This window comes from Lissotriton vulgaris, chromosome 6 (assembly GCF_964263255.1).
Source record: "Lissotriton vulgaris chromosome 6, aLisVul1.2, whole genome shotgun sequence".
Classification (NCBI taxonomy): Eukaryota; Metazoa; Chordata; class Amphibia; order Caudata; family Salamandridae; genus Lissotriton; species Lissotriton vulgaris.
Window position 1 is genome coordinate 755,417,494 of NC_141694.1, and position 26,111 is coordinate 755,443,604.

At 46.9% G+C, this 26,111-nt stretch overlaps 1 protein-coding gene across 1 annotated transcript in view; it reads right to left on the reverse strand.

Moving 5' to 3' along the window:
* SLC35F1 (solute carrier family 35 member F1) overlaps positions 1-26,111 on the reverse strand; it is a 955,166-nt gene that overhangs the window by 782,341 nt on the left and 146,714 nt on the right. The window lies entirely within an intron of this gene.

Below are 26,111 nucleotides of genomic sequence, written 5' to 3' on the forward strand. Positions count from 1 at the left end.
ATTCAGAGCTAATTGAATTGTAGGATGATGCCAACACATGTCTAAAGTAACAAATACTGTTAGTCCCAAGCTCCATTAGCATTCTGCTGGAGATGCTGGTGTCTCAGTGAAGGCCTCAATCCATTATTTATGGGACTCCACATTCACTTTAAATGTCCTATTAATTGCTTGTCCAGGTACTCATTAAGGAATTTGTAATTCTGATTTATGGGTTTCAGCTGTCGTTTCAAACCAGCACAAAATAGGCGGCAGCTAAGTAATCTGTTTCTTGCACCACCCCCTCCACTTCTCCCTCCCAGACTTCCACAGGCTTGTGTGATATATCATGGAAAATATGGGTGTCAGAGCTGTGTGCGTCGCTGTCATTTTCCAAGGTTGCTTTTCATTTACATTTTCATACCTTATACAGGTTGGCGTCTTCAACATTTCACGTATTTCATGTGGAGTTGCTGGACCTCAGTTCAAGAAACAGCAAGAATGAAAAAAAGTCACTCTCTTTAAAATGGCCGCCATGTAGCAGCCTGTATCTTCCCACGGGCAACAAACACTGTATTAGAGAGTTTTTCCATCATGCTCGCTGGCAATGTGGAATTTTAATGAATTCTTGTGGAGGAAAACTTTAGCATCAAGTTTTGCTTTGTGGGTTTGCTCATCTGCATATGTTTCACTCATTTTCTAACGCTTGATATTTTACAGTTCATTTATAAATATGTTATATATTTTTTTCAAATCTAGAATCTACATTTATCATATGATGGAGGAAAGAACTGTCCTCAGATATTTTGGTGTATGTAATTGATCTATAGATAGAGAAATCCAAAAACAGTAATGCCAAATGCATCATTCTATTATATTCTTAGATGGTTGTAAGTGAACCAAATGTTATTTAAATTTATGCATTGGGCATAATCCCAGTCATTCTCACGAGAGGTTCATAGTCTTGGATAGCCACAAACAGTCAAAGAATCCCACCCCATACACAGCAAGTTTTAAACACCAGAGTATTGTTCCCCATGTACCTAATTAGTTAGACAATTAATAAGGAGACAGTAATGGCACCTTAAGGTTCAACACATAACAGAAGTGATTGGAAAAATAGAATCTATGCTGATTGCACAGGGGTCTTAGGTCTTTCTATGATGTTGAGAACAGCCTTAGGGCCCTCAGTAGCGGGCTCTACCGGCCCTTCGGCTCGGGCCATTAACAAGGGAGCAGGCCCTTAATTGCTGCTGGAGCCCGCTACGTTGGTCTCTAAGGCTATAAGAACATTCTGCGCCTAGAGAGCAGCATGTTCAAATTTGTATAACAAAGGTCTCATGGAGCCCAAGAAATCCCCTTGGGCTCCGTGAGGCCTTTGTTTCCAGCAACAGCTGGCAACAAACATTGGAATGTTGATGCTCCGGGCTTTTACCAGACATTAGAAGCCGACAGCACTCCATTGGTTTCAATGGAGCACTCAACATTCCAATGTTCTAATATGAGATAAACCTAACATGAAATAGGAAAGGTAGACATGAGGCGGTTTGCTGTAGTTCTCAAGTTTTAGCATGGCCACAAAGAAGAGTATCTTAAATAGAAGAGAGAATTTATATTTATGTTTATGACTCTAATGCTCACTTTCATGCCCTGAGCTGTAGTTCACTATTTTCAGAACCACCATAAAGAAGACTATCTTAAGTAAGAGAGAGAGTTCTGTTTCTGTTTATGGCACACATGCTCACTTTGGACCAGATGTACGACCATTTCATTTTGCGACTCTGAAATTGTGATTTTTAGCGGCTTGCAATTAGCGAGTCATAAAGTGAAAAGTACTAATGTGTTGCAGACACATTTAGCGATTCCTACTGGGGTCTCAAATTACCTACCTCATTATTATTCATGAGGTAGGTTGAGATTTGCGACCCATTAGGAATGGCCCATAATCACAGGATGGTGACCTGCGGGAGTCAGCAGATTACCATGTCTGTGATTGCTTTTTAAATAAAGCACTTTTGTTTCTGAAAAGCAGCCCGTTTTCGCAAAAAAAAAAAGGGATGCATTCAAAAAGAAAAAAGAAAAAGTTTCCATTACATTTTTAAGAGTAGGCAGTGGTCCATACTGGTCGCAAAATATTCATACATGCCATTGCGGCTCGCTATTAGGAAAAGACGCCCTCGAAACGCCGCTTCCCAATACCCATTTGCAAACCCTATTTTGCGAGTGGGTAAGAGGATACTGACTCGCACAATTGGGTTAGTACATTGGTCAAAGGCCATGTTAGCGGTCGCAGACAACCCGATTCTCTATATGCAATCGCTTACAAACGGTCGTACATCTGGCCCTTTGTTCGTATTAGTGAGCATCGAGTGATGGTTCTCAACATGGAAAGCCCATTCTGTCCCAAAGAACCTCAGGGCTCATCTAATGTGTCCCTTTCGCAATACACTCTTTACTGCACTCTACTTGACCGTTAAAAGATCATTGGTGCAGCTATCTCGCTACATTTAAATCCACTAGTTGTCAGGTTTAAAACATTATCCCATTCTAAAACTTCACTGTCATTTGCACAAATTCTCTTATGGTATCTCCTCCTGTTTAAGTTGCTTCATGCTTTTTATGCTTAAATTCGAAACTGATCATTTACTGAACAATTCTAAGTGAAATGAATACCTTTTGGTATATTGATACCATCTAACGATCAATGAAGGTTCTCAAGAATAACTTTAAGGAGCTAAAGAATTACACAACAGAGTCATGTTCTCACACAATTAGCAATATTTCAAAATAATGTAGTACAATTTTCAGATGCACGAATTTCATATTTAAAATAACAATGAAGCACCATAGTTTACGTTAAACCAACAGCTCTAAAACAACAACATCCATAATCGCAGACCGCAAGAAGCAAAGTATCTGAAAAAGCCATTCACCAGAGATCAAACGTTAAAAAGTAAGAAAACTGACACATCGGAAAAAAAACTATTTATGTGGATATGTTTTTCATTTAAAGCCACTAAATAAAGAAAGTGATATTAAACCATTAACAGATGTTTGCAATTGATCAGAAGTTAAAATAACTATTTAAAGTAAAACTAAATGTTGCTTTTGAAATAAGTGAATATTTGAAGGATATTCTCCTTTAGCAAATATGAGTTTTAAAAAATACACACAGACCACCATTACCGCAAAGAGTAAGGAGGCATTTCCCTTTTTTGCAAGTGCACATTGTAACTAACCATGTGATCATGAAGAACTTCAAAAAGCATCAGAAACTGTTACAAAAATGTGCCTTCAAGTTTAACCATATGTAATACTGTGTACATCTAATTAAATGTCCATGGTAGTTGGGTAATGTTAGACCTGGCACCTTGGCGTGAGTCTCCCTTCCACTTTTTGCTGATGTGCCTCCGATGTTTTGCTGGTTTTCCGATACTCAGGGCACTGCGCCACGGCTGACCCGTGCCGCAGTGCAAGTGCTCCCTACTGTAAATTGTACATGCGATTGGTATCCATGATTGGTTCATTGGATTTACTGTTAGTCCCTAGTAAAGTGCACTAGGAGTGCCGGGGCTTGTAGATGCCAATACTGCTGGTGGGCCTGCAGCGCTGGTTGCGCCACCCACCGAAGCAGCCGTAAAGATGTGTCCGGGAACTGCGACCGCAGAACCCGCATGCGGTCTCGTACCGTCACGCTAGCTGGGCAAGTGCACCCACTTGCCAGCCCCCGAACCTTCCCTTGACTACATATTAGTCACCCCTATGGTAGGCCTGCGGGCAGGGTGCGTTGTAGGTGCAAGGTAGGACAAGCCCTGAAGTGTGTGGCCGTCCTAGTAGTGACTTACACCCAAAACCGTATTTCACTATTGAAGGCTACCTGCTCCATTAGGACAGACTGAGCTGCTGGAGTTATTACACCCTATAATCCCAGCAGGCTCAAGGAGCATGGTAGCGCGTCATGTTTAGTATGCCTGAACTCAGGATGATAAAATATTTCTTTTAGTAAAGTTTATTTTAGTATCCTGGGTTTGCAAATGCTACTTTTAGAAAGTTAGCATTTGCTTGCCTAACCATTTCAGCCCGCCTCTGCTGGTATGTGTATCTGACTGTCTGGGACGTGTGAGTGACAGGGCTGGGAGGATGACAGGTGGTGACTGCGCAGATTACACCTTAGTGGGAGGTAGGAGTGGCTCTTGACTCTGGATCTTGCTGTGCTCTACCACCACAATGCTGGCTCCACCCTCCTGGGGAGCGTCGGATGATTCAGCCGACACCTGGCCCTGGACGGGTGGAGCCCCATCAACAAGGTACTCTGGCTGCCCCTGTCCGCACAATGCTGGCTCCACCTCCTGTGGGGCATCTGATGCGCCTGCCCCTCACACTGAAAGCAGAAGCCGGAGTACACCCGCCAGGGTACTCAAGGACTGAGAGTGGCTATGCAAAGGCCCCCCTGGCCTGCGAGAACAAAAGAAATGCCATATAAAAGAAGGAGCCCTGCTCCTTGAAAATTAGATCCTGTTTGGGCTACAGAAGGAACTCTGCCCGACGAGAAGGACCGGGAAGGACAAGGAAGAGTGCTGTCTCTTGCCTGTGTCTGGTGCCTTGCTGCCGAAGGAGAGGAAAAAGGAAAGACTACGAAAAGACTTTTGCTTTACAAGACTTTGTGCCAAACTCTGCTAAAAGATCTCCAAGGGCTTGAAACTGAACTTGCCCCCTGACCAGCGCCCCAGGACCAGTGGGCGCTACACCCTGAAGAAAGCAACTGCGTGTGCTGCTCCTCGTGGCAGTACCGACGGAGGAATCTCCTCCAAGGCAACGACATCCACCTGACCACCGTGACCGGGGCCCAGAGCAACAGCGAGAGCAAAGTGAGGACCAGCCGCCGCTGGCCCGAACACCGTGACCGCAACTGCACCGGGAGCCCGAGAGCAAAGCGAAGGAGGACCCGTCCGGTCCGAGCTCTCGAGTTGACTGCGCAACGAGCAGCCAATCCACTTGCAAAGACGGACAGTCGCCCTGTGAGAGTCCCCTAGGTCGGTACCTTGCCCGACAGCTCAGCTGTGAGCGCACAGCTGCACCGGCACTTGGCTGGGTACATCCTGCACTTGAGGACCGTACTGCCACTTGCCGCCACCATGCAACCGCCGCCTCCAGGGTCGGAGCGGACGACGAGGAGAGGACCCTGCCGCCACAGAACACCGCTGCCCCGGATGACCCGTGAACTGCTCGGCTGAGAGCCGCAACGAACAGCGACCCCGGGAAGGCAACGCGACGTGGGACAGATCCCCTGGGAGCCGCCTGCTCCACAAGAACTTTGTTGAACTGGGCCGAAGGCCCTCAAAGAACTCTTATTGCTCGAGAGAACTGTGGCAACTTGAACTAAGTAACTTGGAACCGCTACTTGAAAGTCTGATAACTGTATTCATAAGCCTGCTTGAATTCTATATAAAGATATATATATTTTTAAAGAATACAGTCTGGTCTCCCTGTGTGGTGGGTTGGTTGTGACGGTGTAATATTGCAAGTGTTTAACCCTATGTGCCCCAAAGATTAGCCTACGACTGCTTAAGCCACACTACCTAGAGGGTAAGCAGAGGTTGTCTGGAAGGTAACCCTCAGCCCTGACGAGGAAGAGAGAGTCCCTGCTTGTCACTAGTGTTACAACTGCGCCAACTAGAGCCTCCCCCTTCCTACATTGGACGCAGCGGTGAGGATTTTTCGAATTTACACTTGCGGTATCTATACCTTAGCTTCCGACCATTGCACAGTGATTTCAGTCCAGTTACTTAGCCACAGACTTTGCTTTTTGCTGAAAGAAGATTCCGAGTGTGAGAACCATGCCGGGCACGAAGAGCCTGGATGGAGCGGAGTCCACGACCTCTGAGGTGTTGGAGGTGGAGTGGGACCCCGCAAAGCTGGACAAATACTCAAAGACGGAGCTGAAGTTTTTCTGTAAGAAACTCAAAGTTCCGCACGCTGGTTGCAAGAATAAGCCAGAATTCTACAAGGCCCTGAAAGCCTGGATAGAGTCCAGAAAGGCCCCGGAGGATCAAGATGCCCTCGCGGAGCAAGATGCGACTGAAGAGCAGAATGCACCTATGGATCTGGTGGATCTCGAAAGGCAAGACAGCGTGCACAGCTTTGGTAAAGGCCTGTCGCCAGAGGAGCTGGCAGACAGGAAGGAAACAAGGAATCACGAAAGAAAGCTGGCAGAATTGAAAATCCAACTGGAGCTTGAAACAAAAAGAATGGCGCTGGAAGAGCGAAAGCACCAAATGGATTATGAAGTGAAAATGAGGGAGATAAGTCTCAAGGAGAGAGACTTGGATCGTCCTCCCTCTGGTGGCAGCACATCGCCAGTGCAGGTAGAGTCAAGAGTGCACATCCCGAAGGACGTAGTTAAGGAGTTCTTTAAGGGGGATGACATAGGACAGTGGTTTAGGGCATACGAGGTAGCCATGTCCTCCCACCGGGTCCCTGACAAGGATTGGGGAGCGGGGTTGTGGGGAAGGTTCCTTAGCGAAGGGAGAGATACCTTGCTAGATTTGCCCGTTGAGAAACAGAGATCCTATTCCCACATGAAAGAAGCTTTAATGCGCAGGTACAGGCTTACCCCTGAAATGTATAGACAGAAGTTTAGGGGATGTACTAAGCGGCCTGGGAATACGTATGTGGAGTATGTGACTTATTTTTGCAGAGCACTGGATGGTTGGGTGAAGGGTAGCAAAGTGAATGATTTTCAAGGTCTCTTTGATTTAATTGCATGGGAGCACTTGTCTGATCACTGTTTTCCTGAGTTACGCCAACACCTGATCGATAGCAAGCTGTCCAACCCGAGGAAGCTTGCTGAGGAGGCGGACCGCTGGCTCAGCACCAGGGTCCACAAGGGTCCCGTGGGAGACTCCGCCAAGAGTGGGCAGGGTCCCCAGCAGAAGAGTGGGGGGGACAAGGGGGGAAAACAGAAAGGGTTCCAAAAAGGCCCCCAAAGTAGTTCCCAGGGGAACCAGCAGCAAGGTTCTCAGCCTCCCCCACCCCCAAAGCAGAATGGGGCCCCGACAGGTAAACCTGTTCCAAAGGGGCCCTTCAATTGTTACAAATGTGGCGAGCCTGGGCACATATCCAGTGACCCCAAGTGTCGCCTGTTTGGAAAACCCGCACCCACTGGTGCTCCGCCCCGTCAAGTGACTAGTGTTCACTTAGGAGAAGAAGTGATGGTCCCGGGGGGTGGAGATCCCGTTCAGATGACCCTAGTCTCGCTAGGAGACAGTGAGATGATCCCTACGAACTACCTGCCCTCTAACACTAAGAAATATGGGCAGATGGTGATCATCAATGGCAAGGAAGCTGAGGCTCTTCGAGACACAGGAGCCAGTGTGACTGCAGTGAGGCAGCACCTGGTGTCGCAAGAGCAGGTGGTACCCCATGCCTACTGTAGGGTTATCAACGCTGATAATTCTGAGAGTCAGTGTCCGATGGCTCAAGTTCCCTTCGAGTGTGGGGGGGTCTCTGGTACTCTGCAGGTCTGTGTAAGAAAAACCATGCCTGTTGACTGTCTGCTAGGGAATGACTTGGAGCACTCCCCTTGGGAAAAGGTGGAGAAAACGACTCACCTGCGGATGGTGGGTCTGCCTGACTGGGCGTGCGTGACCACCCGGTCAATGACAACTAGTAGGGGTGATCAAGAGGTCCTGGGGCCTGAAGGAGAGGCCCAGGAACCGGCCTTAGGGAGAGGGCGCAGGGGGCGCGGGAAACCGGCCCCTGAGGTTCCCACGGTCCAGGAGGAAGCAGACCTTGAGGGGGATGCCCTGGAGCCTACAGGGGAACAGATCGCCGAACTGGGGGACCTGCCTGAGCTGACCCATTGGCAGCAAGAAGGAGGACCCTCCAGGGAAGAATTCTGCAAGGAGCAGAAAGAATGCCCCTCTCTCGTGGGTATGCGGCAGCAGGCTGCAGACCAGGCCAATGGTGTTCAGGCCAAAACACATTACGTGTACTGGGAGAACGACCTCCTGTATTCAGAGCCTAAGGCTGCTGAACCTGGGTCAGCCCGTGTGCTGGTGGTACCCCAGAAGTTCAGAGCCTTCCTACTGGGTCTGGCTCATGATGTGCCTTTAGCAGGACATTTGGGGATGGACAAGACCTATGACAGGCTTGTCACCCACTTTTACTGGCCCCAAATGCATAAGAGTTCAGACGCTCATTGCAGAACCTGTCCGACTTGCCAGGCAAGTGGGAAGACAGGAGGGAAGAACAAGGCTCCCCTCCAACCCTTCCCTGTGGTCGGTACGCCATTCCAGCGAGTGGGTATTGACATTGTTGGGCCTCTGGACCCCAAGACAGCCATGGGCAACAGGTTCATCCTGGTCTTGGTGGACCATGCCACCCGGTACCCTGAAGCCATCCCTCTGAGGACAGTGACGGCCCCCGTGGTGGGACGTGCACTGATGGGAATTTTCTCACGAGTAGGATTCCCTCTAGAGGTGGTGAGCGACAGGGGGACCAACTTCATATCCAAGTATATGAAGTCCCTTTGGCAAGAGTGTGGCGTAACGTATAAGTTCACCACGCCTTACCATCCCCAAGGTAACGGGTTGGTTGAAAGATTCAACCGAACCCTGAAAGGCATGATCATGGGCCTAGAAGGTCCGATGAGGCGTAAGTGGGACGTCCTCTTACCATGCCTACTCTTTGCATATCGCGAGGTACCCCAGAAGTCCCTAGGGTTCAGCCCCTTTGAGCTACTGTATGGTCACCCCGTGAGAGGACCACTGAGTTTGGTAAAGGAAGGCTGGGAGCAATCTCCCAGGAAACCTCCCCAGAATGTATATAGCTACATGCTGGCCTTCAGAAACCAGACCAGGCGCTTCAGACAAATTGCCGAGGCAAATCTGGAAGCCAGCCAGGAAGAGATGAAGCGGTGGTACGACCAGAATGCCACTCTGGTCGAGCTTCAGCCTGGACAAGAGGTGTATGTCCTGGCCCCAGTGGAGCCCTGTGCCCTTCAGGATAAGTGGACAGGCCCATTCGAGGTTGTGGAGCGCAAGAGCCCCGTGACATACTTGGTGGACATGAAGACGCCCAGGAACCCTTTGCGGGTCCTACATGTCAACCGCCTCAAGCCCCACTTGCGAAGGTCCGAAGTGGGCATGTTGTTGGCAACTGATGACGGAATGGAGGAGGAGTCGGAGCCTCTCCCTGACCTCTTAGTGGCCTGTGAGAAAGACGGGTCAGTGGATGGAGTTAACCTCTCACCCACCCTGACCCCCGAACAACAGGAAGACTGCCGCCGGTTGCTGGGGCAGTTTCCAGATCTGTTCTCCCTGGTTCCGAGTGTCACAGATTGGTGCGTCCATGACGTGGACACCGGAGACAGCTTACCTGTGAAGCATAAGGCTTACAGGGTAACTGACAGGGTCCGGGCCTGCATCAAGGAGGAGGTCTCCAAGATGCTTGCCCTGGGGGTGATTGAGTCTTCCAGCAGTCCTTGGTCCAGCCCCGTGGTCTTGGTTCCGAAGGCTGCTGCGCCGGGAGCCACACCCGAACTCCGGTTCTGTGTGGACTACAGAGGACTCAATTCAGTCACGAAGACTGACGCGCACCCCATCCCCAGAGCTGATGAGCTCATTGATCGGCTAGGGGCTGCTCGGTTCCTCAGTACGTTTGATTTGACGTCTGGGTACTGGCAGATCGCCTTGACCGATGGGGCAAAGGAGAGGTCGGCATTCTCTACACCAGATGGGCATTTCCAGTTCCGGGTTATGCCATTTGGGATGAAGAATGCCCCTGCCACCTTTCAGAGATTGGTCAACCAGGTGTTGGCTGGACTGGACGAGTTCAGTGCCGCCTACCTGGATGACATCGCGGTGTTCAGTGGCACCTGGCCAGAACACCTGCGACACCTCTGGGAAGTGTTGATGGCTCTGAGCAGAGCAGGCCTCACAATCAAGGCAAGCAAGTGCCAGATTGGGCAGGGTTCAGTGGTGTACTTGGGACACCAAGTTGGGAGTGGCAAGGTAGCACCCTTGCAACCCAAAATTGAGACCATCCTGGCTTGGGAACCCCCCAAGACCCAGACTGCAGTGAGAGCCTTCCTGGGGCTCACTGGGTATTACAGGAGGTTTGTCAAGGGCTATGGCACCATCGTGACCCCCTTGACAGAGCTGACTTCGAAGAAGCAGCCCAGGAATGTGATCTGGACTGACACCTGTCAGAAGGCTTTTGACACCCTGAAGACTGCCATGTGCACGGCGCCCGTGCTCCTGGCCCCTGATTTCTCCAAGGAATTCATAGTGCAAACAGACGCTTCAGAGCATGGTGTAGGGGCTGTTCTTTCACAGATGACTGAGGAGGGCTTTGACCAACCCGTAGCCTTCATAAGTAGGAGGTTACTTCCACGGGAAAGTAGGTGGAGTGCAATAGAGCGTGAAGCATTTGCTGTGGTCTGGGCGCTGAAGAAGCTAAGACCCTACCTGTTTGGGTCTCACTTCCAAGTTCGGACGGACCACAGGCCCCTCAGATGGTTGATGCAAATGAGGGGTGAGAACCCGAAACTGTTGAGGTGGTCCATTTCTCTACAGAGTATGGACTTTACGGTGGAACACCGCCCTGGCACCGATCACGCCAACGCTGACGGTCTGTCCAGATTTTTCCGCCTTAGTGATGTGGAACTCCCTGGGGAAGGGTAGTTCCCCCCACATTTCAGCTGGAGGGGACACATGTTAGACCTGGCACCTTGGCGTGAGTCTCCCTTCCACTTTTTGCTGATGTGCCTCCGATGTTTTGCTGGTTTTCCGATACTCAGGGCACTGCGCCACTGCTGACCCGTGCCGCAGTGCAAGTGCTCCCTACTGTAAATTGTACATGCGATTGGTATCCATGATTGGTTCATTGGATTTACTGTTAGTCCCTAGTAAAGTGCACTAGGAGTGCCGGGGCTTGTAGATGCCAATACTGCTGGTGGGCCTGCAGCGCTGGTTGCGCCACCCACCGAAGCAGCCGTAAAGATGTGTCCGGGAACTGCGACCGCAGAACCCGCGTGCGGTCTCGTACCGTCACGCTAGCTGGGCAAGTGCACCCACTTGCCAGCCCCCGAACCTTCCCTTGACTACATATTAGTCACCCCTATGGTAGGCCTGCGGGCAGGGTGCGTTGTAGGTGCAAGGTAGGACAAGCCCTGAAGTGTGTGGCCGTCCTAGTAGTGACTTACACCCAAAACCGTATTTCACTATTGAAGGCTACCTGCTCCATTAGGACAGACTGAGCTGCTGGAGTTATTACACCCTATAATCCCAGCAGGCTCAAGGAGCATGGTAGCGCGTCATGTTTAGTATGCCTGAACTCAGGATGATAAAATATTTCTTTTAGTAAAGTTTATTTTAGTATCCTGGGTTTGCAAATGCTACTTTTAGAAAGTTAGCATTTGCTTGCCTAACCATTTCAGCCCGCCTCTGCTGGTATGTGTATCTGACTGTCTGGGACGTGTGAGTGACAGGGCTGGGAGGATGACAGGTGGTGACTGCGCAGATTACACCTTAGTGGGAGGTAGGAGTGGCTCTTGACTCTGGATCTTGCTGTGCTCTACCACCACAATGCTGGCTCCACCCTCCTGGGGAGCGTCGGATGATTCAGCCGACACCTGGCCCAGGACGGGCGGAGCCCCATCAACAAGGTACTCTGGCTGCCCCTGTCCGCACAATGCTGGCTCCACCTCCTGTGGGGCGTCTGATGCGCCTGCCCCTCACACTGAAAGCAGAAGCCGGAGTACACCCGCCAGGGTACTCAAGGACTGAGAGTGGCTATGCAAAGGCCCCCCTGGCCTGCGAGAACAAAAGAAATGCCATATAAAAGCAGGAGCCCTGCTCCTTGAAAATTAGATCCTGTTTGGGCTACAGAAGAAACTCTGCCCGACGAGAAGGACCGGGAAGGACAAGGAAGAGTGCTGTCTCTTGCCTGTGTCTGGTGCCTTGCTGCCGAAGGAGAGGAAAAAGGAAAGACTACGTAAAGACTTTTGCTTTACAAGACTTTGTGCCAAACTCTGCTAAAAGATCTCCAAGGGCTTGAAACTGAACTTGCCCCCTGACCAGCGCCCCAGGACCAGTGGGCGCTACACCCTGAAGAAAGCAACTGCGTGTGCTGCTCCTCGTGGCAGTACCGACGGAGGAATCTCCTCCAAGGCAACGACATCCACCTGACCACCGTGACCGGGGCCCAGAGCAACAGCGAGAGCAAAGTGAGGACCAGCCGCCGCTGGCCCGAACACCGTGACCGCAACTGCACCGGGAGCCCGAGAGCAAAGCGAAGGAGGACCCGTCCGGTCCGAGCTCTCGAGTTGACTGCGCAACGAGCAGCCAATCCACTTGCAAAGACGGACAGTCGCCCTGTGAGAGTCCCCTAGGTCGGTACCTTGCCCGACAGCTCAGCTGTGAGCGCACAGCTGCACCGGCACTTGGCTGGGTACGTCCTGCACTTGAGGACCGTACTGCCACTTGCCGCCACCACGCAACCGCCGCCTCCAGGGTCGGAGCGGACGACGAGGAGAGGACCCTGCCGCCACAGAACACCGCTGCCCCGGATGACCCGTGAACTGCTCGGCTGAGAGCCGCAACGAACAGCGACCCCGGGAAGGCAACGCGACGTGGGACAGATCCCCTGGGAGCCGCCTGCTCCACAAGAACTTTGTTGAACTGGGCCGAAGGCCCTCAAAGAACTCTTATTGCTCGAGAGAACTGTGGCAACTTGAACTAAATAACTTGGAACCGCTACTTGAAAGTCTGATAACTGTATTCATAAGCCTGCTTGAATTCTATATAAAGATATATATATTTTTAAAGAATACAGTCTGGTCTCCCTGTGTGGTGGGTTGGTTGTGACGGTGTAATATTGCAAGTGTTTAACCCTATGTGCCCCAAAGATTAGCCTACGACTGCTTAAGCCACACTACCTAGAGGGTAAGCAGAGGTTGTCTGGAAGGTAACCCTCAGCCCTGACAAGGAAGAGAGAGTCCCTGCTTGTCGCTAGTGTTACAACTGCGCCAACTAGAGCCTCCCCCTTCCTACAGGTAACATCTGCAAAACTGAACAGAAACAAACAAATTGCTGAATACAACATAAGAGTGATCTATGAACAGGTTAGATGAAAGAAAGCCTCATTGTAATACACCTTTAACAATTTAGACCTAACATAAACCAAATCAAGTTCCATTTTATAGATCAAGTGAAAGCACTGGACAGGAGAGGAGACCATGAGAAACCATTGTTATGGAGCGAACTGTAGGGATTAAAAAAAATTGATCAAGAACATCCAAGTTGTTAGAAAGAATGTATAAAGTATGTGTGCTATATTTAATAGTGAGACATGAACCGTTTGCATGCTACAAAAGCGAATAAAGTAATACTAAATGACATCATGTTAATGGAAGTAAATGTTCCTAACAATGGTTACCTTTGATTCAGAAGGTAATGGTGACGGGATGCTTCAAATTAGCACTTAGATTGTACCGTATGAATGTATGAACTAATGAAGTGTTAAGAAAGAGAATGGAAGATGTTATTGAGCGGCGATCAATGTGACAGTAGCTTTTTGTTTTGAATCAACAGTAATTTGAAAATGTCATTTTTGGGGTGTTTTGCAGAGTAAGCATTTCCTGATAAACAACATTCTACCCATAATGCAAATAGCTTGTGAATAACAAATATTAAAATGATATTAATATAGGAATATTGAATTACATTAATTGAACAATTCAATATTAGGAGTGTCATTACGATGTTTGGCGGAATCACTTCCGCCCGACACTGCATTGGTCATGGGACCAACCAAAACCGGGTCGGCGGTAGTGATCGCCCAATTGGGATGCGACCGAACACTGTTTGGTTGTATTCATATATTTTACTATGGGAGCATGCAATCTGGCCGTAAACCGGCAGTAAATCATGCTCCTATAGTAAAATGGGAGGTGCAGTTTATCCCTGGACCCGTGGCAGGCATTTTAAGGTGCATGCCACAAGGTGCAGGGATCAACAGGGGGGTACACCTCCAACCGGGGACCATGCATCAATGGAACCCTTGCTGGGGGCCCCCTAACACACTTTGTTAGACAGACCGCCGTGGAAACCATGTCGGAAAGCGTGCATCGTAATCTCAAGGGTGGAAAGAGCCGCCCTTGAGATTACAGGCTGCATTCGGACTGGCGAGTTGGAATGACCGGCCAGATTCCTTTCTGACCGCCTCCATCGCCTCCATCGTAATGAAGCGGTTGTAAAGGAAACCAACTGGCCTATTACGATACAGCTGTAAAGGCTCCGACCGGATGTCGGAGTCTTTACGCGCCGCATTGTAATTGGCCCCTATGTGTTAAACCATGTAATCTGAACAGAACTGATATGGAAAGCATTTACTTTGTGCAAATCTGATATAACGATTGCATCCTTAACGTCCATTTTAATGACCCATTGCTTTATCTGTGACCTGGTGGGCATTTTTTCAATGACTCTGATGGCATATGGCAGAAAGCTCAACAGTTAGTAATGTCTGTGGGAGCCCAGCTTTTCAGTCGTTGGCTTAGATATGGATATGGATACTCTGCAGTAGGCCTCGTGCACATGTTCCCTCTTTACACCTAAAATTGATTTTGGATTAGAACATGACGCATCACTGTCTTCCACAGACGACCCTGTGTAGAACAGCAGAATTCGCATTTTTGTAATCTCGACTGCTAGTCACAAGTGACTCATTTTCTAGTCATGCAAAAAACGAGATCTATTGCTGATATTTACCTTCCTTGACATATGGCGGGGTGGCTTAAAGCAGACTGCTGAGCTGGCCTGTTGTGCAGACTGCCTCAGGAATGTAACAGTGTCAGGAATGGCCTCTTCCATAAAGGCCAATATAACAAAGGATTATAATGGAGTGACTGGGAGATTCTAAGGAGCACTGCATGCAATTACCAAAAGAAATGTTGGCCCTAGGCCCTGAGAGCAACCTAAGCAGCGGCGGCTCTTACGCAATGGTGAAGGAGCGTCGCCCCACTGGTTCAGAGCCAGCAGCTGACAAAACAATAATTTATCATTAGTTTTATTTTTAAGCTGCTGGCTGAGCCAGCGTGTGAAGGGAGGGGCGGGGCCAAGGGAGGGGGAGGAGGAGTGGTATTTGCACTTCTAACTTTAAGTGCGCATGTCAGTTTGCCTGGACATCTGAGGCCAGCCAAACTGACATGCGTAGTTTGGTTTCTCCAACCCAGCTTTGAAATAGCACAGACTCCCTGTGCCTGAGTGAGCATTTATCCAGCCCGCTCAGCCCAATCTCAATGTGGCACTAATGCATGAGAGCAGCGCAGGGATTGGATGGGGAGTCCTTTATGCCAGGAACTAGAAGCAGAGTATCACGAGGCGGCTGGCTTCACCAAGGAAAGTCTATTATTTTTTTTTTAATTATTATTAAATTCCACCCCTGCGGGTCCCCACCCGCCACCTCCCCACTCTAGATCTTGTCGGCCGCCACTGAACCTAAGCACAAGGGGAAGCAGAGGAAGAACGAAGAAGAGCATAGATTGCGCTCGAAAATCTTCCATGTATAATTAACATACATGCCAACCCTACCGATTCATTTCAGGTGGGACACTATCGAGTTCAAGGCTAGTCTGCCTCCTGATTCCTGCAAGCAGAAACCAGATTGCCGAATCATGATCTGCTGGAAAATAAGGCAACTTGAGGTCAAAAATATATATCCTGACCTGATCGCTATGTCCATAATTCTTTGAGAGGGAGATCAGAGGGTGGGACAGGCTTGGACATTAACTCTTTGGCGGTTTTATTTAAGGCATAAAAAAACAGAGTTTATAACTCTGTTTTTTGTTGGTGCTATGTTATTAAACAGCCAAAAGTGAAATGCTGATTGTCTGTCACCACACATGCCAAAAGACGCAATTCAGGCAGATTGCCTCTGGTTTGTTCTATATCAATGGGGATAATATTTTCTCCTGACTATTTTTTCAAAATCTCCAACTTGCCTGGTTTAACATGTTGGCATGCATGAATTAACATCACACCCGTTTGCTTTCACTCTGAGGGGTCCTAGTCAAAATGGTAAATTTACATGCTTCGATGTGAAAAATTACTACTATAGCTTGTAGTAACTTGATGCTTTGTTGCTATTTACTATTTTCGAGTGTTAAATTAGTATGGGTGTACACTTGGATGTCCACTCCGTCAAAACTGGAGTGAAGCCTGCTAAAACAGATTTAATGAGTGCAAAGTACTATCGAGAACTTTGGACACATAGGCAGAGGTCTCCGTCAGCAGGGTGGGGGTCTACCTGTGGTAAAGTATATGGGAAAAATAACAAAGTTAAATAACTATGAAAAGAAAATATTTAAAATATTTTAATGTAAAATAAGAATGTAAATTAACTTCAACTAATTGTTAGTAAGCTATAACTAAAAAAACATAAAATATCACAGCACATTAACTCAGCAAATTAAATGTTTTTAAAAGAGTATATAAAAACCTATATACATTCAATTTACAAGTCTCATTTAAATTAATTGCATAAAATCCCTGCTATCATTATTATATTTGTTTATAATTGAGAAAATGTTACTAAAATGATTTGTTTAATTAATTTTTATTAATTGTAAATGTTATTACAATTTAAACATTTGATTTTATTATTTTTACACATAAAGTAAAATTATTTATTTAATAATCGGATTCGAATTTAATATAACGTTTATTACTTAAAAAATATATGCATGTACTTTAAAATTTGAAATATTTAATTTTATCTAACATTATTTCATTTTGGGTGTTACATTGTCTCCACTGTTTCGAATGGGAGGATTTACTCAAAGGTTGAGATGGAGTACATTTATCACAATTTTTGATTTTTGTGCGCTGTATTAATTTTAGAAGTGCAGTTTGTGAATAGCAATAGAATTACACTTTTGCAGGTGGGTGCTAGTGTTTGCATGACCCTTCCTAAACCGCTCCTTTCCCCTTTCTAATACCGTCACAATTCGGAGTAAGCCTTCCCTGTTTTGTGAATATGCCCCACCGTGTTCTGAGTACAGAAATGACACTTTGTAGAGTCAGCACCATTCTCCTGCACTGACGCGGAATCCAATTGAAAATGTAAATGTGGGATGTTCTGAGGAGCCAATAACACAAGTTGTTTTTCCATTTGTCCATGTGCAGGAGTAACTGTGACCCTCATCTCTCTAGCAGAGCTCTATGCAGCAACATTCCAAAGCAAATGCATGGGCATTAGATATATGCCATAAGTCGTATAGTAATTGCGATAGCGCAGGGTCTGAAACGCAGCTGATATTAATGCGGCTTAAGTGCATGATCTGCTCTGTTTCTGGCCCTGCTCTGCCAATTACACTGAGAGAGCGCAAATTTGAATAAAAATTATGTATAGGCCGTATTTACAAGCACATCGTATAACGTAGGAATGAAATGTATATCGTAATGTGAAGTGACACTTATAGCATATAAATAACCGATGTAATCAACGTAAATATAGGAAATGTAACTGTATTCACTTTAGGACATGTATTAGATTTAGAAGGCCCGTATACGTAGTGGGCTGATGTAGAAATGTGTAGAAATGTTTATGAAATATAGAACGTGCAAAGTAGAATTCATGTACGTGTGTAACCTAAAACGGAGAAGCGGCGAGAAATGCAACGTGAAGAAATGCGTAGAAAATGTATAACACGATAGCGGATGAGAATATAAAGTTATACTCTATGTAGTTTGTATGTAATATAGAATGTATTCACATATAGGTAACTGACTTTTGCTAGATACGAATATATAAATGTGTGTTAAAGGTTATACTGTGTAGAAGGTTTTTAGGAATGTTAGAAAGGTTTAGGTCATTTGTGATTCTAACCTGACTGACCAAGGGTTAGCAGGAACGTAGTCCAATGTATGTAATTTAGCGGACTTACAGGAGTCGTAAATAGCTTGATGTGGACGTGAGAGCCAAGAAGTCTAGCACTTGTTAGATTTAAGGTGACAACGCTGGACAAAGGTTTATGGCCGAACGTGATGAGAAGCGCTAAGAATTTGAGACTTGTTTTTGAATGTCCATTCACAGGACCTAGAAGGTCAAAGAATAGCAGTCGTAAGTTAAAGTCTTGTTTAAGTTCATATGACTCTTGATTTGAAAGTGTCAGTTGAAGTCGCCAACAAGAAGATGAAGATGACATCTAAAGAGAAAGGTCAACTTAACGGACGGCGAAAGAGATGAAGCAATGGACGAAGCTAGAAGCTGACATCATCGGGGAAAGTCCGTGGTGGGCGTCAAGGGGCGTTCCACCCACACTGTGATTGTGTATTTTAGGGACAGCACCCCGGGGAGAAGATAGCAATTAGCGAAAGGAACAGCGAAGAGCGAATTGCTCAGAGGGAGCTCAGAGAGAAAGGCAAAGCGTAGATGACGTGAGCAGATGCGCTGAGAGAGAACAGAAGCGCAAGAGAGCAGTAGGCCGAGGACCCTTAGAAGAGCGGATGGGTAGGCAGAGAGGGTACTGCTTCTTAAAACTTAAGTTACCTTTAGAGGCTAAGAGAGTTTGAACTTCTTTGGGAGTCAAACTGCTGACACCTTTTTAGGTTAGGAACTTGCGAAGTAGGGATGTCACATAGCATAGAGTAGGGACAGACTTAACGTGATACTTTTCTCTTTCTATAGATGACGCCAAGGAACCACTTCACATTGATGCTTTAAATTGTTGATTCTGGAATTGATTTTGTATTCTTTTGTATACTTTGATCCTGAGAGGATTGTAATTGCATCCAACTTTGACTTTCATATAAAACTTTCAAACTTTATCAGTTGTAAGTTGTTCTTCAGAGTGGCGTCAGTTAATGGGGTTTGTCTAAACCTATACAGGGGTTGTCTTTTACTCAATGACAGATACTAGCGGTCCAAAATAGATGAATGAGATAAGTTATTAAATTGGTCATAAATTGATATCAAAATCTCATTCCCCGCAGTTGGTAGCAGAGAAATGATGGTTATCTTCTTGAGGAAGACGACCTAGGCCAGGTTTAGTTTACCCCAAGGTCCCTAGTCATCGACGACCAGAAGAAGAATTTCAGCCGAAGACGGTGCTGACGGTGCGACGAGAGAAAAGCAGCAGAGTCGGTCGAGAGTGAGTATAAGGGTCATGCGTTGTAAGATTGCGGTATTTTATGTTGTTTCTGTGTTGTAATGTCAAGCGGAGTTGAATGCCTGTAGTGTGATTGAGGGAAGGTTGTGAGCGCGCGCAACCGGATGAAATCTTAAGTTCCAGGGAAGGACTTAAGTGGTTCGGGTGTATCGAACACCCAGAGTAATTTGTCTACCATTGAAAGGGGGGTCATGAGGTACCATTGATTTCCCGACAGACCGATGATAGGGGGAGCGTAAGAGTGAGTGTATGAGTAACGGACGCTGGTCGTACGTTTACTGTGTGTAAGTAACCTATCAGTTGAGGCGATCGTCTGACCGTAAGAGGGAAGACGTTTCGTCAGTTGAGGTAGCAATTACAGTTAGACTGTGGCCGTACAGTCAGAGAAAAGTGATCGCTTGGACGGAAGTAGTCATTTTTCGGTGTATGAATGAAAACGCACGCGAAATCGTGAGACGGGTTGAGAAAGAAGGAGAACTGCTGCAGAGGGAACGAGTGACGTTAGCATAGAATCGCGCTGAGATTGGTCGGTCAGCGAAGAGTCGCGCTGAGATAGGCCGGTTAGTGAGAGTCGCGTAGGGATTGGTTGTTGGTTGTCATCGGGACGTAAACAAGGAAGAGTAAGAGGAAAATTGTAAAGTATCGAAAATGAAGTGTTTCAAGGGTTTAGGAAAAATCTTTAAGAGAAATAGAAGAAACTTATATGCCGGAGAGGAAGCTCCACCAGAAGGCACACCAGCTTATTATATGGCAGTGAATGTAGGCTTACACTCGATATTATGGATCTCCGAGTGGAATAAGCTAACTGAAGGGAGTAAGGAACTGACGTTTCCGAGATTTGGAACGTTTAAACTAGACGTGTTGAACCAACTGAAAGCGACAATGCTTTCAACAAGACCTCTACCGAGGCCAACACAATTCGAAGCACTTAGTGTATGGTTTAGAACAGCACACGAAAAGAGCGTAAAGAGGCGCCAGGAAAGAGTGAGACGATCAGTAAAGGCAGTACAGGATGCCAAATGGGATGAGGAAGCTAAGAAATGGAGAGTACAAAAGATAGAAGCGGACAAACTGTTCACCATGATAGAAGCCACGGGAGAAAGGAAACCCCTAGAGGAAGATGAGGAAAGCGAGACAGAAGAGGAACTGATAGAGAGGCTATTGACAGATAGACCACCTCCGTACAGCGGAGGGGCCGCAAGTCCTATATTACCACAAGAGGACGGAGCTAGATGGGGGGAATATAAATTGATCCCAGTAACAGATTGGGATGCCAGGAAAGAGGAGGAAATACCTCAATCTAGTTCCGAACAGAGAGTAGTGGGAAGATTCGTGGACAAGAAAATGCCAGAAACGCAACATGCAAGGTCCTACCAAATGCCAGACGCTTTACAGGTACCTGTTACTATAGGCCCTATTGTGTCAATCTACAACCCAGAAGGGGTCCAGCAGGAGGAACAGGCACGATGGGTTAGGGAAAGGGCAGAGATGGAGAACAGGGATCCTCAGAGGCAGATACTAGCACCGAGGAATCGGAGTACTCCATTAGATGCAGCAGCAGGTCCCAGGGTAGAACAAGGGCGTCAAAGAGGGCCAATGGATTTAAGGGGACCAAAACCGAAAACCCATAAGGAATTAAGGGAATACCTGAAAGAATGGGATACTGCCGAAGAGGCTCGGAATAAAAGTTTAGAAACAGGAGCAGAGTGGAGAGATCAGGATGGCAGGATCCTCTCGCATTGTGGAGCTAGCGAAAGCAGCCCAGAGTGGGAGAGAGGGAGTCAGGAAAGCAGAGGAAATAATTGTCCTACTATCAGTGGCAATAGGCAAATGTGCGAAGACAGGAGTACAGGGTGTGGCGAAGTGCCTCGCGTCACCTTTAGTGAAGGGGAACGAAGGACGCAGGAGTACCGTAATACTTTCAGATGCACTCACCATACCCCGGGTGAAACGGTGCAACATTGGAATCACGGGAACATGGAGAGTCGTGAAGGGTCTCGCCATGCATCCGGTGAGCGCGAGCGAAGTCATGAGAATATAGGGAGTCGCGAAACGTCTCACCATACTTCTGGTGATCAAGAACGAGATCGCGGGAGCACGGAGGGCCATGAAGGACCTTATCGGTTACTGAGCGACACCAGACAGCAAGCGAGTTACAGTGATTTTGAACAGAACGGTGGATCCTATCTCGTATCTGGAGAAACCGAGCCGAAAAAGTGCAGTGTAGGGAGGGGGGATGGAGTAATGTTCCACCACACCCCACGGGAAGATGGAAAGGCTTGGGATCTAGAGAGGTGGGAACAAAGAGATGGAAGGAAAACTCCTCATAACTCACCTGTGTTCAGGCGTAGGGCGCATAGTGGAGGTGAGAGGGGTATGAGCGAACCACCTAGGACTGACATACTGAGAGCTGAAATAAAAGCAAAACGGCTCGATGTAATGAGCTTGAAGTCGGACTTAGGTGAAATAATTGATGGCACCGTGACAATAGAGAGATTAGACTTGTATACACCAGATGAAATATTGTTTTTATCCAAGGATATTACTCGAAGAGCGAGGTCAGCTCATGAAAATTTATCTAATTTGGCAAATAGGTATATGATAGACCTGTCACGAACCAATGCTTTACAGGGAAATCATAGGCTAACTTGCTCGGATCAGGATCTGGATGAGCGTAGAACGATCGCGCTGAAGGTACATATAAGGGAACTGATTCAGAGTATTAGGCTATGGAGGAATTTGGATAAATGGGAGGAAAAATGGTCTAAGAGGGGATCTGTTAGAAGAAGTACGATTGCGAAGTCCCAAGATACAGACCTAATGAGAATGGAAGCTTTCCCTTTGCGAGAAATCGCGAACGGAAATTACGTTCATGTACCCTGGAGTAGGGGGGATTTGGCGGCATTTACCAATTCCTTCCCAAAGCTTAGAGAAAATCCCGTTGAGTGGTACAAGCAGGTAGAGAGGTTCGTGAAGATCTCTAAGGTGCTGTGGATCGATTTGAACACATTGTTCGATATCGTAGTACCCGGAGATTTGTGGACGGCATGCAAGCTTAGTGTTGAATGGCCTACTTGCGAGCCTCCGAGAGATATTCGGACAAATGGTCCATCAGACAGAGTCATGGAGAAATATGAAGGAGTAATAACATGGCTGAAAGAGAAAGTGCCAGTACAAGACATAGATTGGGTTAAGATAGATCGAACAACTCAAGAGCCTAAAGAGACAGTTCACGAGTTCTATGAGAGGTTACTGAAAGCATTTAAACAATACAGTGGGTTAGATGTAATGGATCCTAAGGACATAGGACAGTTTGTGTCGAAGTTTGTTTTAGGATTGAGACCAGACATAAGCCTGATGATACAACAGCATCTGATCTGTTGGCAGAACAAACCTTTAGACGAAATTCTGAGGTATGCAACGTACTGTAGCGATGAGATAGATTCGAAAGCGAAGAAACTCAAGGAAAAGTTAATGCTGGTACAAATGCAAGCAGCTGGAAAGGGTGGACAGCGGCAACAGGGAACAGGAACGCAAGCAAAGAAACAGAATAATCAGAGCAGAGATGAGGAAGAAAGACCGAGACCAAGAATGGATATCGCGACACTGAAAAAGACAACGAGGTGTCATCAGTGTAACGAAGTGGGACATTGGAGACGCGAGTGTCCTTACAATGTTGAGACAGGGGAATTAGAACAAGAGGAGGAAGAGGTACAGAATAACGTGGTTAAGGGAGCCGCAGCCTCGAAGGGAAAGTTTATCAAAGGGGGGACGCAGACTCCTCGAGCCCCGTTTCCTCAACCGCCTCGCATCACAAACGGAGGGAAAACCTATAGACAAATGCCATTGTTTGTAGGAGGAGAAGAATGCTATTACGTTGATCCTCTTACAGGGCAACGAGTAAACAGGGAGGAAGACTGTACTCTAGGAGCAGCCCTGGAAGTAGATCAGAGAGGACCATACGTAGAGGCTGAAGTAGCTGGATGTCCTACAACCTTTTTGGTGGATACGGGGGCCACTCGATCCACGTTGAGATCAGCGGTAGTCCCAGGTTTGCCAATCTCGGGAGAGACGATTCAGGTGGTAGGAGTCGCAAACAAAAGGATGACTAATCCTCTGACCGAACCAGTGTCAGTAAAGATAGGGAATTACAGTGACGAACATCAGTTTGTGATCTGTGATTCTAGCCCTGTGTGTTTGCTAGGAAGAGATCTATTGTGTAAACTGAATTGCACAATACATTGTACACCTGAAGGAGTAGAAGTACAGACAAATGATGAGGATGCTGATTTTAAAATTGTAAACTCGCAAGAGTGCGTGGAACTATATCCTACCTTAACAGTGGAGGAACTTCCACAGGATTTGAGAGAGAAAGTGTCAACTGAGGTATGGGATTTTACTGGGGAAGAAATAGGACTGATTAAAGGAGTAGAGCCAGTAAAAATCTTGGTAAGACCCAATGCGGAGTATCCAAGAACCCCACAATACAAGTTGACTCCAGAGACGATTGCAGGAATAAAGCCTGTGATCGAATCCATGATTAAACAGGGAATACTGAAGGAAATCGTGGGTAGTCCATGTAACTCCCCGATTATGGGTTTGCAGAAGCCTAGTGGAAAATACAGAATAGTGCAGGATCTTCGGAAGATTAATAATATTGTTGTCTCATGTTGTCCAGTGGTACCGAATCCATCAGTGATATTATTTCAGATACCGTTCCAAGCTGAATGGTTTACAGTGATAGATTTGTGCCAGGCTTTCTTTTCGATACCTTTAGATGAAGAGAGCCAGTATCTTTTCGCTTTTAAGCTGGAAGATCGCGTCTTAACATGGTGTCGTATCCCTCAGGGGTATACAGAAAGCCCATCGATCTTTAACCAGTTATTAAAACAAAATCTTGAAAGTCTAGTACTGCCCAAGAATTCGGTTCTAGTCCAGTACATAGACGACCTCCTAGTTGCGTCAGAAACTGAGGAAGCTTGCAGAGAAGACACCATAACCTTGTTAAATCACTTGGCCGAGAATGGGCACAAGGTGTCTCCAAGTAAATTGCAATATTGTAAGACTGAAGTGCAATACTTGGGCCATAGGATTGAAAAGGGAAAACGGAAGGTGTCTCCAGACAGAATAGAGGCGATCATGAAAATGAACGCGCCTACAACACAAAGAGAAGTCAGGATGTTTCTAGGTATGGTCGGTTACTGTCGACAGTGGATAGCCAACTTCTCACTGAAGGCAAAACCGTTATTACAACTGACGCACAAAGGAGTAAGTGATCCGGTACCATGGGACAAAGATTGTTTGATGGCATTTTTGCAGCTGAGGGAGGACTTATGTCGTGCCCCGGCTTTAGGAATGCCTGATTACACAAAACCGTTCTTGCTTTACTGCTGCGAAAGAGAGGGATGCGCTTTAGCAGTTTTAGCTCAGATCCACGGAGATGCGCGTAGACCAGTGGCATATTTCTCGGCTACATTAGATCCAGTAGCCGCAGCGTTGCCCGGATGTCTCAAATCCGTAGCTGCAACGGGTGTCAGCATTGAACGATCTGAGAGCGTAGTTATGGGTCATCAGTTAGAAGTGTACGTGCCACATTCTGTAGAATTGTTAATGACCAGGACTAAGACTCAGCATCTGACAAATAGCAGGCTCACACGCTACGAGCAAGTCATACTGGCTGCCGAGAATGTGACCCTAAAAAGATGCTCCGTCTTGAATCCTGCAACGTTGATGCCACTTCCGAATGAGGTGGATGATGAAAACTGTACAGATCATGACTGCCTTGATGTGACTGAACTATGCACCAAACCGAGACCCGATATTGTAGATGAACCATTGACTGACCCAGATGAAATTTTCTTTGTTGATGGTTCATGTGTAAGAGACAATATCGGTCAGCTGAGAGCAGCTTATGCAGTTTGCACAATTACGAGAGTAATAGAAGCCGCTTGCCTGGAAGGAGTACACTCCGCTCAGGTAGCTGAAATTGTTGCCTTGACTCGTGCTTGCTTAGCGGGCGACAAACTTCGAGTCACCATATACACCGATAGCCAGTATGGTTTCGGGGTAGTTCACGATTACGGGCAGTTATGGTCTCAAAGAGGTTACATGACCTCCTCGGGTTCTCCTATTAGGAATGGAGAATTCGTGAGACTTTTGTTAGAGGCATTGCAAGGCCCAACAGCTATTGCAGTGGTCAAATGTGCAGCGCATACAAAAAATGTTGACTTTGTGTCACTAGGAAATCGCTATGCTGATGAAGTAGCGCGTTACTGCGCAGAACAGGGTTATTCTCACACTGATGTAAAGGTGGGGGGAATTCAAGAAAGAACTGAATTGACAATGTTATTGGATACTGTAGATACGTGGGATGAATTAAGGAGTGTTCAGGAAAATGCACCAGATGATGAGAAAAAGAGTTGGGAAACAGCGGGTTGTTCCAGAAGCGAAATGAATTTCTGGATCTCCGCAGATGGAAGAGCAGTTTTACCAAATGAACTTGTTAGTCCAATGGCAAGGAAATTGCATGGATCAGCACACATAGGAAGAGATGCTATGGTGAGGGTATTCAGACAAACGTGGTTTAATCCCAAGTTTAGAGTAGCGGCAGAAGCAGTGTGTCAGCGATGTACGATCTGTCAGCAACTAAACGTGGGAAAGAGAACACCAGTTACGTTGAGTCATATTGGGAGGTCTGGGGGGCCTTTCAATAGGATGCAGCTTGATTTTATTGAAATGCCTAAATGCAATAGACTCAGATACGTTTTAGTGATTGTTTGCATTTTTTCTAGATGGGTTGAGGCTTACCCTACACGTAGGTGCGATACACTTACAGTAGCAAAATTATTACTTAGAGAGATAATACCGAGGTTTGGGGTGCCATCCTCTTTGGAATCGGACAGAGGAACTCATTTTAACAGCGAAGTGGTGAAGATGCTATGTTCAGCTTTGAATATCGATC